Raw genomic sequence first — 10995 nt, 5'->3', positions numbered from 1 at the left:
TAACACAAAATACACATCAATACTGAGTCAATATGCACACCGAGTAGTAATCTTAAACTGAGAAATCATCCTTTCATATACTACTGACCACTCAGAATCCAAAACGCTCAGTATTCTAAACGCTGAGTGTTAGATCCGTTGCACTTAATGCTTAAGCACGCGAACAGCCACCTAGGATGACGTACGCGCCGAATGTGTCATAAATGCCAGGATCTTTGTCGGTTGACAATCCCAAGGCAAAACTGACACATGGATTCGATAAGATCCACTCTTCACCGCTATCAATAATGGGTAAATCCCCATTCTTTATTTTCTTTACACCTACCGAATTCTAAGGCAAAGCTTTCTCTCGAAAAACTCTCAAAGCTTCCCAAACTTGTTCTGAAACTATGACTAAAGTTTCCATCAACATCTCCGGTGCCGGTCACCCTAAGACCAGCTCCGATGAACCCTCCAGGCAAACCTCTGTGCCTAATACTACCAAGGTCACTACGCCGAGTAAAGGAAAAACTGGGCAAGTTACCTCCTCCAAAGAAAAACCGACCAAAACCAGAACCTATACCAAGGTCTTTGGTAACATTAGCGAATGGAAAGTGGACTTCTCACGATGGGTCTCTGAGTCCTTCGTGACTTCCGAGCAACCCTTCTGCGAATGGATATCGCACAATGGATGGACCGAGCTGTTCTCTATTAGGGATCACACTTATCCTGACCTAGTAAGGGAGTTCTACCATAATCTCCGTGTTGCTGATGACAACCAGGACTATCTGGCAACTGTGGTAAGAGAAAAGACCATTTTCATAAACCCTAACTATCTGGCAAACTTGCTGAAGTTGAAAATGAAGCAGCAAAGCTGAGAAGATCTGGAGATCATGACGGTACTGGGTACGAAGTCACCTTCTGTAAACCTGAAGGCCACTCAGGAGAAGTCTCCAGTTCCTCTATGGGACATCACCAAAAGATGGCTCACTATCTGCTGACCTACTTCATTTATCCTAAGATCAACTGCACCACCTCAGCAATGAACTTTGAGCAATGCTTCATATGGCATATGCTGACATACAAACCGATCAACATGCCAGTATTCCTGATTGCTGGGTTCCTACGAAGCACTGGAACTCTAAGGCTGGGCTCGCTCATCACTAGGATCCTCATTGATCATCAAATAGACCTAACTGATGAAGTTAAAGCTAGAGGATCTGAAATCACAGCAGCTTTGCTGAGGGCTTTGAAGTTCAATCAGCCTCTGAAGAAAGGAAAAACTGATGCTGCTGGTGAACAACAAGCTGAGGAAACAGCTGTCCCGAAGAAAGGGAGAAGAACTAAGGCTCCAGCTGCCCGCAAGAGGAAAGCTGTTGAGACCCCTTCAAAGAAGGCTGAGCCTAAGGCAAAGAAGCCTAAGTCAGTTGTTGAACCAGGTCAGGAGAGACCTAAGTCAGCTGAGAAAAGGAGCAGGCAAGATGAGCCTGGAATTGAGGAAAGACAAGATGCTGATGAGCAACCTCAAAAGAAGCAGAAGTCTTCTTCACTGACTCCAATTAATGCTATCCCTACTGACGTCATTGTTCTTGGTGACTCTCACTACACACAGTGTCTAGGAACTATAGCTGAGCATCAAGAAGATGAGGTGCATTTGGATGATTAGTTCATTGCACAAGTTGAGGAAGAGCTAGATGGTGACAATTCAGAAGATGACGAAGAAGAAGAGGCCAGCGGTCAGGATGACGCTGAGGACAATGAGGAAACAACTAGTGAGGTTGAAGCTGAGCAAGCCAATACTGAGTTGGCTGCTGGAGAAGAACAAGAACATGACCAACACAATGTTGATCAAGTACAAGAACAAGCTGACCAGCTTAATGCTGATCAAGAAGAAACTTCTCCATCTCACTCAGGAGAGTCTATCCAAGCTGAAACTCCTCCTCCTCGCAGAAGAAGATTGGTTAAGGCAGGTCAGACGACAGTCAGTGACATTCCTATTCAACAACCAACCCTTCCTGACTTTGTTATTCAGAAGCCAACCAAGGACCCCTCTGCACTTAAGCTGAAATTTTTCAGAAAGCAACCATCCTCTACTCCACCGGCTTCTCTAGAAAAGCAAGCCTCTATTTCTTCACTAAAGGAACATGCCGACTTGAATGCTTTCGCAAATTCTACGAGTCAAGTGGAATCAATTCCAGTCGATGCTTTCAATCCAAGTCTTGTGCTGACTCAGAACATTCCTGCCTCAGTTAGCACCGACAGCATCCGGATTACTTCTTCTCCAATCAACACCTCTGCCAATCAATCAGTTTTACCTGAAACACAAGTGCAGATTGGAAACTCACTTCCAGTCACTGACCACGTCATTCCCTTGACTCCTCTTCCAACCGGTCATACTGATGTCACTGGACAACTTAATGAAGGCTCTCAAAGTTACATAAATGCCACTGAGTCTGGCAAAAGAATAATCGACTCAGTGCAAGCATTGATCAAAGACCTTCAACAAACTACTCCTCCTGCTGCTGGGTCTTCCACTATTGAGACAACTCAGCTTTCCCAAGTCACTCAGCTTCTCAACGAAGTTAAGGGATTCAAGGATTTGCTGAATGTCATCATTACCTTTCAAGCACAGCAAGCTAAGCAGGATTCCATTGCAAAGCTGGCTGAGATCCAGCAGACAATAGTTCAACATCTCAACGCTCTTCAAGAACAAGTTCAGACTTTGTCAGCTGCGAACATACGCTATGCTACTTCTGATGAAGTTAAAATGCTCTTTGCTCAGCTTCACACTGAGCAAATCAAAACCAACGAGCAAATGGTCTCCTATTCTCAGTGCTCAGTGGAGCAAATTGGTGAGGCCATTCGATTGCTGAATCTGAACAAGCAAGAGATGGATACTGACGCTATGAAACAAAATGAAATGATGTCTATCACCAGACAAACCTTCAACCACATACGTCACAACAATGTTCAGCGTCAATACTATGACACCTACTTACTCAAAACATTCCATCAAGTCATTGCTGGTCTGACCAATGCACTTACATGGATAGGCAAATCTCAAGCCTTCACAGTCAGCATGATCAGCGCTGCTGAGCTTAATACACCCGCCGAGGTCTCAGATAATGGAGTGGCTATTTTTGATGGTGTCAATGAAAGCGCCGATAGACTTAAAGCGCTGTCCACAGAACTGACCAGAGCCGTCTTAACCGACGCATTTAGGATTCCTCCTCCCGATGCTGACAAAACGGGGGAGAAAGAACAAACGAGAACACATCATGAGTCTAGTCAGTTGATGCTCATAAAGTATATAGCATTTAATAGGACAAGTGTATCCTATCGCAATAAGTAATATTGTGCTAAGCACGAGATCGAACCACAAAGACTATTCGTTACAACTAGTAAATCTACCTAGAATGATCTAATTGTTTAGAGTGTTGGATAAAGATTGGGTTTTTGATGACTAATTAATCTAATTGAAAGCAATAAAGATAACAAAATAAAGTGAACAATTGACAGGCTAGAAGGTGGATTGACGGATGACACAATATAGGTTGAGGAATCCTTTGATTAAATCCTAGGTATGGGTTTAGGGAGTTCAGATTTGTGTTTTACCAATGATTGAAGGTAATTGTCCTAAGTGAAAGACAAATTTGTACGGGATTTGTCTAACCTATTCACATGCATTCGGGTGACGGCTTGATTAGGCATATACCCTAGGTCATGCAAAGCATTAGGTTTATTGACAACTAAGGCTAAAGCCGTAGCCCAGCCACAAAGCCTCATTCCTAGTGGTCTCTAGCGAAGTCAGATTTACACAAGTTCGGTATAGACGATTCCGTGGTCAGGTTCTCATCTATCTATAATCCTATTTAATGTCAGGGTCACAGGCATTAAGCACATTATATACATAAACAGGAAATAATTCTAACCTAGAAAGCAGGAAAATCTAATCTAAAAAGAAATAAAACTACATTATGGAGGAGAGAAAGCCCTAGCGGCTCTCCGATTTATTCGTTGGCTAATCCCCCCCTGAAAGATTAGGATTAGCTCCCTATTTATAGAGTTAGGAAGGAAACCCTAATGCCTCAGGGGTAAAAATGGCATTTACAAAGTGTTAAATGGGCTTTTAGGGCATTGATCCGCGAATTTCAGCAAAGGGGAAGGCGCAGGAGCGCCTTCCCCCACCTCGTCTCGTCGAGACAAGGCCTGTCTCGACGAGACGAGGGCTTGTCTCGACGAGACAGGTGATGTCTCGCCGAGATAGGTCCTATTTGAGGAACTGTGGCTCCGGCTTTTATCTGTTTAGGTCCCTGGGCTTCTAAAAGTGCTCTAATGGTCCCTGACGAATCCCAAAAGTGCTCTGATGGTCCCTGAATGATCCGGAAATGCTCCAATAGGCTTGGGTCTGGTTCGGAAATGCACGAAAGGTCCCTGAAAATCCCTGAAAACACCGAAAATGCCATAAATAAAGGAAAATACTAAATTTAACTAAAAAGTAATAAAACGATACTGAAATTAAATAGAAACAAATGGGAAACAAACTAAATTAATTCTAAAAACCCTATATAAATGGGAGCTATCAACCTCCCCACACTTGAATCTTGCTTGTCCTCAAGCAGGACAGAATCTAAAGCAGAGAAAAATCAACAAATAGCTCCCTTACAAAAACAAGAATCTACTACACTTTATTATCCGCAACAATTCAGACTACTCATTTTGCAATTAAAAACATAATGAACCTCAGACGAGTCTCCAAAATTGATTAATTTGGTTTTATCGATCAACACTTCATGAAAACGAAAGAAAAGAACTAAAATTGATAGCTCACAAGTGGTCACTCTAACGCTCAAGTGTTTGAGAATTTTTTTTTTTGTAAACGCTCTACATGTTATTGCACAAAGTGGTCACGTTGGGATTGCATCATCCATCCGGTCAAAATTAATGCATTAAAATTAAACAAAATCATAGGTCTTTAAGGGTTGTAACGTGGGCTGAAGGTTAGGGTAGGAAAAAGGGAATTTTAAGCAAAAAGTTAATGACTCAAAATAGTTAATTTTTTTTTGCAAAAAGGACATATTTTTAGCATTGGGGAGCTATAAACCACCTCCCCACACTTAAAATCTTGCTTGTCCTCAAGCAAGTCAGAATCCAAAAGGGACACGTTATCTGCTATGTATAAAAAGGTTTAAGCTCAAGGTTGTGTTTGTGAGGCAATGAAGTATTTGGGAAGCAACTAAAAATATAAACACGTCTTTTATCCTTTCCTCTATTTTTTTTATTATTTTTTATTTTTTATTTTTTGATTTGGTTTTTAACCATTTTTTTTAATAGAGGGGATAAAGAGTGAAAATCAAATGGGTAAAGGTTGCTTCTTCTATTAAAATTACAACCTTTTAATGATTGCTAGCGAGAATTTGAAGGATATTTGTGTCTAAGGATTTATCAAAAACTAAATTGAGTCAATTAACTTGGGTGAGAAAGGATATTTAAGAAGGCTATTGTTTGTAACATGGTTGATCAAAGAAAGGGGTAAAAGGCTCAAAGGCGCTTATCTAGTGGAATTGTTAAGGGATTTTGGCTAAACAAAGAATAGGCTAAATTCACAAAGGGCTATACCTAGGTTGCCTAATCATTTCAAGTTTAATAAAAACACAAAATTCAACCAGTATTGGATGCAATTCCTATGAGCACAATGACAATAAATGTAATCCCACACTTAAGAGATCAATTGTTCCTAATCATGAGTCTAAAATATTGATCTTTATGGCTCTAACTCACAATTTAAGGGTTATTGGTATCAATCCTAGCCTCAACTAACGTTCCGTTCCATGTCAATTTTAGGCAAATAATACTCTTTGGAGACTCAAACGTTGTTCAAAATTTTTCTCATGCATTAATTTCATTTAGAACGTGCAAATTTTTAAGCGCATTGTCAACGGTATTGCGGGATAACTAAATGTATCAAATTCAACTGCCTAGGATTCTTTTTATTCCTGGAATAAAAAGCAAACAAAAAAAGAATGAAATCCTAAAATTAAAATCAAAACATGCAACCTAATATAGAAAAATTAAAAAAAAAACAAACGATTAAAAACATGCAAATGGCAAGAACCAAAAATCATCCTATCATATTATCTCATCCCCACACTTACAATATGCATTTACTTCCAACAAAAAGCAAAACATAAAGTGCAAAAAAGAAATAGGATAGAAAAACTCCCTCAGGGGTGGCTCTCAATCCAACCCCGAATTTCCGATGCTAAATTTTCAAATCGAAGCTGCAGTCCTGAAAATTAATCTGGCGTCGGTGAGTATTCCGATTAGAGGGTTCTGCCAATAGAAAAAGAAAACAAATATAAGAATAGAGAAAGCAAAAGAAAAGAAAAAGAAAAACGTATAATTTTTTTTTTACGGAAAAAAAACACATTTTTTTTAATGTGTCTCGTCGAGATAGACAGGTGTCTCGACGAGACGAGACGACACGAAAAACCCGAAAAAATATATATTTTTTTAATTTTTATATACAAATCTAAACAATTGTTTCAACCTATTCAATTCACACAGATTATAAACGAAATAGTCCCCGGCAAAAACTTGATGGTGTTGTTGTCGGGTATTTTGAAATATAATCTAATTATAAATAAAATAGTTCCAAGCAAATTTAATCTAATTATAAATGAAATAGTCCTCGGCAACGGCGCCAAAAACTTGATGCTCGTAAAGTATATAGCATTTAATAGGACAAGTGTATCCTATCGCAACAAGTAATATTGTGCTAAGCACGAGATCGAACCACAAAGACTATTCGTTACAACTAGTAAATCTACCTAGAATGATCTAATTGTTTAGAGTGTTGGATAAAGATTGGATTTTTGATGACTAATTAATCTAATTGAAAGCAATAAAGATAACAAAATAAAGTGAACAATTGACAGGGTAGAAGGTGGATTGACGGATGGCACAATATAGGTTGAGGAATCTTTTGATTAAATCCTAGGTATGGGTTTAGGGAGTTCAGATTTGTGTTTTACCAATGATTGAAGGTAATTGTCCTAAGTGAAAGACAAATTTGTACGGGATTTGTCTAACCTATTCACATGCATTCGGGTGACGGCTTGATTAGGCATATACCCTAGGTCATGCAAAGCATTAGGTTTATTGACAACTAAGGCTAAAGCCGTAGCCCAGCCACAAAGCCTCATTCCTAGTGGTCTCTAGCGAAGTCAAATTTACACAAGTTCGGTATAGACGATTCCGTGGTCAGGTTCTCATCTATCTATAATCCTGTTTAATGTCAGGGTCACAGGCATTAAGCACATTATATACATAAACAGGAAATAAATCTAACCTAGAAAGCAGGAAAATCTAATCTAAAAAGAAATAAAACTACATTATGGAGGAGAGAAAGCCCTAGCAGCTCTCCGATTTATTCGTTGGCTAATCCCCCCTGAAAGATTAGGATTAGCTCCCTATTTATAGAGTTAGGAAGGAAACCCTAATGCTTCAGGGGTAAAAATGGCATTTACAAAGTGTTAAATGGGCTTTTAGGGCATTGATCCGCGAATTTCAGCAAAGGGGAAGGCGCAGGAGCGCCTTCCCCCGCCTCGTCTCGTCGAGACAAGGCCTGTCTCGACAAGACGAGGGCCTGTCTCGACGAGACATGTGATGTCTCGTCGAGACAGGTCCTATTTGAGGAACTGTGGCTCCAGCTTTTATCTGTTTAGGTCCCTGGGCTTCCGAAAGTGCTCTAATGGTCCCTGACGAATCCCAAAAGTGCTCTGATGGTCCCTGAATGATCCGGAAATGCTCCAATAGGCTTGGGTCTGGTTCGAAAATGCACGAAAGGTCCCTGAAAATCCCTGAAAACATCGAAAATGCCATAAATAAAGGAAAATACTAAATTTAACTAAAAAGTAATAAAACGATACTGAAATTACATAGAAACAAAGGGAAAACAAACTAAATTAATTCTAAAAACCCTATATAAATGGGAGCTATCATCAGTCCAAACAGAAGAGAAAGAAATAGATATAGGCTAGCTCAGTATAGGCTAAGTATGTAGTCTCTATGCCTGTCTTGAACTTTTGTTTGTAAACACTGACTATCTATATTAAATATCAATACTTGTATCTTCTGTTCAAACTCTGAGTTATGAATTATTTTTATACGATGCTGTGTATTATGTCATTATGTATCTTCAATAAAATCAGCTATGTTTAAAGGCTTATAAAATTTATTGATTGAACCCAATGCTGATAACATGTTTGACATTGACTTGAATGTTTATAAAACATCGTCTTATAAAACTCATTGAACAACAAATTACTCAGCGCTCTCTGAATGCTATAATTTCCTCTTAAACACTGAGTAAGATAGAATATGATCCATGAGCTGACCTATATCTGAAAACTGACCTTAGACTTACTCGATTAAAACCTTTAAATGTTTAAAGTAAAACTAAGTCAGTAGCTCAACCCTTACGGGGGAGTTTGCTAAGTTATATTAGGTCAACTATCATGGGGGAGCTCAACACTGAGTTCCTCGCTGAATAGTTTTTCCAACATCAAAATGGGGGAGTTTGTTGAAACACCTTTCCACATAATTTTGATTTGACAAAATTGTTTAAGTATAATTAAAAACATATTCTAAACACACTAAGTTTAAATGCTTTGATTTATTCTACTAATGTGTTTGTTCAATGTTGAGTTAAATTGCTTATAAGACATAAGGATTAAAAGGCCCAAGCCCAATACAAGAATCAAAGCCCAAGTCAAACGGTTCAAGATAACTCGGCCCGCGTATGTCAAAACGTTGTCGTTATGGACAAAACGCAACTCAGCGGAAGAAGGATCTAGAAGACCTTCAGGGAACAACTTCGGAACGAAGCTGCTGAGTTGATTCGACAAAGCGTACAAGACAGCAGCTGGCTAAGGAAAACTTCCAGACAAAGTGTTTCCACTTTGGGTAAAGTTCAGACGACACAGTATGCTGTCCAGTTGACTTTACCATAAAAGGAGAGACATTCTGCCGAGTTGACCAAAAGCTGACCGAGGACAGAAGATACTCAAATCTGATTGGCCGAGAGCTCTGAGCAAGTCAGGATGACAACGACAGGAAGCCGTTTCCCTCCAACGGTTATTTCGAAATTCGAAATGACCGATGCCTCAAGACGTCTCTATAAATAGTGCCATCAGAAGCTTCATTCAACACAGAACTTGATCAAGCCATTACGCTGACCAAATTTCTACGCAAGTTCTGCAAGCAAAAAAAGCAAAGCAATCTTACACTAAATTTCATATCTTTTGTGTAAAAGTCTAGAGTGATTATTCAATCATCTAAGGTGTCTTAGCAATCATTGTTTAGGACAAACACTTATCATTTCTAGAGATTAGAAAGGAGAGGCTGAGTACTCGGTTATAGTACTCAGCGAGAGATTAGGATTGAGTAGAGGTATAGAGGAAGGTACTCTTGTTATACTCAGTTGCTAAGATTGTAAAAGGTTTGAGGCTCTACCTTTAAAGAGCTCAGTAGAGGATTCGAAAGCTCGGAACGTGTTCCGGGGACAGGACGTAGGCTTAGAAGCCGAACCTGGATAAATCTGCTGAGTAACGTATTTCTTACCTTAAACTCCTTATATATATTGCTTGCTTAAATAACCAAAAACTGACCAAGTAAAGAGGTCAAGCTGAGTTGTGCGCATCGAACATTTGAGCTCAGGAATAGACTCTAAGTGCTATATCCTGACTCAAATTAAGAAACTGACCTAGTCACCAGTTGACTAAGCCAGTATCTTGCTATTTACTCAGCGCCGCTGTTTAAAACCTTTTCTCCTAAGAAAAGAAGTCTGCCCTAAATTAAGAAAAAGTTTAAATAGTTCCTAACCCCCCTTGGAACTATACTTGTAACGTTATAAGGGACCAACAAACTATTCTGCAATTACTTTGTGTGATACCCAACACTGCTCTCACACACCCCAGGCTCTCACCTGTTGGATCGTGCTCGCACAGAATCAAAGTATCAGACTCCATAATCCAGAATCACTAATTAACGAATGTTTGAGTCTGAGGATTAGTTATACCTACTAATACCAATGAGATGAACATTTGACACATTAGATAAATCAATCCATTATGTTATCTCAAGTCGGGTCCCAATCCTAATGAACTCTTTCACCGGATCCATGTAACTGTCTAGATATCTGAATATCTAAAGCTTGTGAGATCAACTTTTTGGCTTGACAGAAAACATTGTTACATGCAAGTCTCAACAGTAATATGTCAACCCCTATAACATATTACTTGACTTGGGTTTACTTTAAGTCTATTGGTCTATTATAAAGTACAGTCTCACTTCATGCTTGTATGAACACTTTATAACTACTTAAATAAACTTAGGGTTACTTTCTTTATGAAAGATTTGTGCCTTTATATATAGTTACAGTTTAATGCTATATATCTGATTAAACAAATGATTAAATAAACAATTTATTCATTAATATTTATATCCTAAAACAATTGTCTATAGGACATAAACCCCAACAATATATATATATATAATTCAATAATTATTAATTTATATTTTCATTGGGCTTTTGAGGATTTAAATATTTTTATTACTTAATGCATTTAGCGAGGTTATTACTTTAGTCCATTGGCCCAAGTCGGGACCGAAAGAATTTATTATATAAACGAGGTTATTATTTTATCGAACATTCATTTATGGAGGTTTAATTGTATACCCCTATGAGTCATGCTGCACACGCCTTACACAAGACACATAATTTTTTGAGTTGGGTTTGAGTTTACTCTTTTTAACACGAATCCGAAATGACACGACACGAACACGACAATTGCTATGTCATTTCTAACATATATCTTTAAAAATGTGTAAATATCAATATTTCAACAAAAATATCATTGAAACAATTCAAATAAATAAAAAATATAATGTTCACGAGTACTATCAAACGTTGGGTAAATTACATACGTGGTGTACAACCTTTACCCGTAATCA

The sequence above is a fragment of the Euphorbia lathyris genome, chromosome 1 (genome assembly GCF_963576675.1).
Source record: "Euphorbia lathyris chromosome 1, ddEupLath1.1, whole genome shotgun sequence".
Classification (NCBI taxonomy): domain Eukaryota; kingdom Viridiplantae; phylum Streptophyta; class Magnoliopsida; order Malpighiales; family Euphorbiaceae; genus Euphorbia; species Euphorbia lathyris.
The sequence above is the reverse complement of the archived record's forward strand: the minus strand, read 5'-3'. Positions refer to the sequence as shown.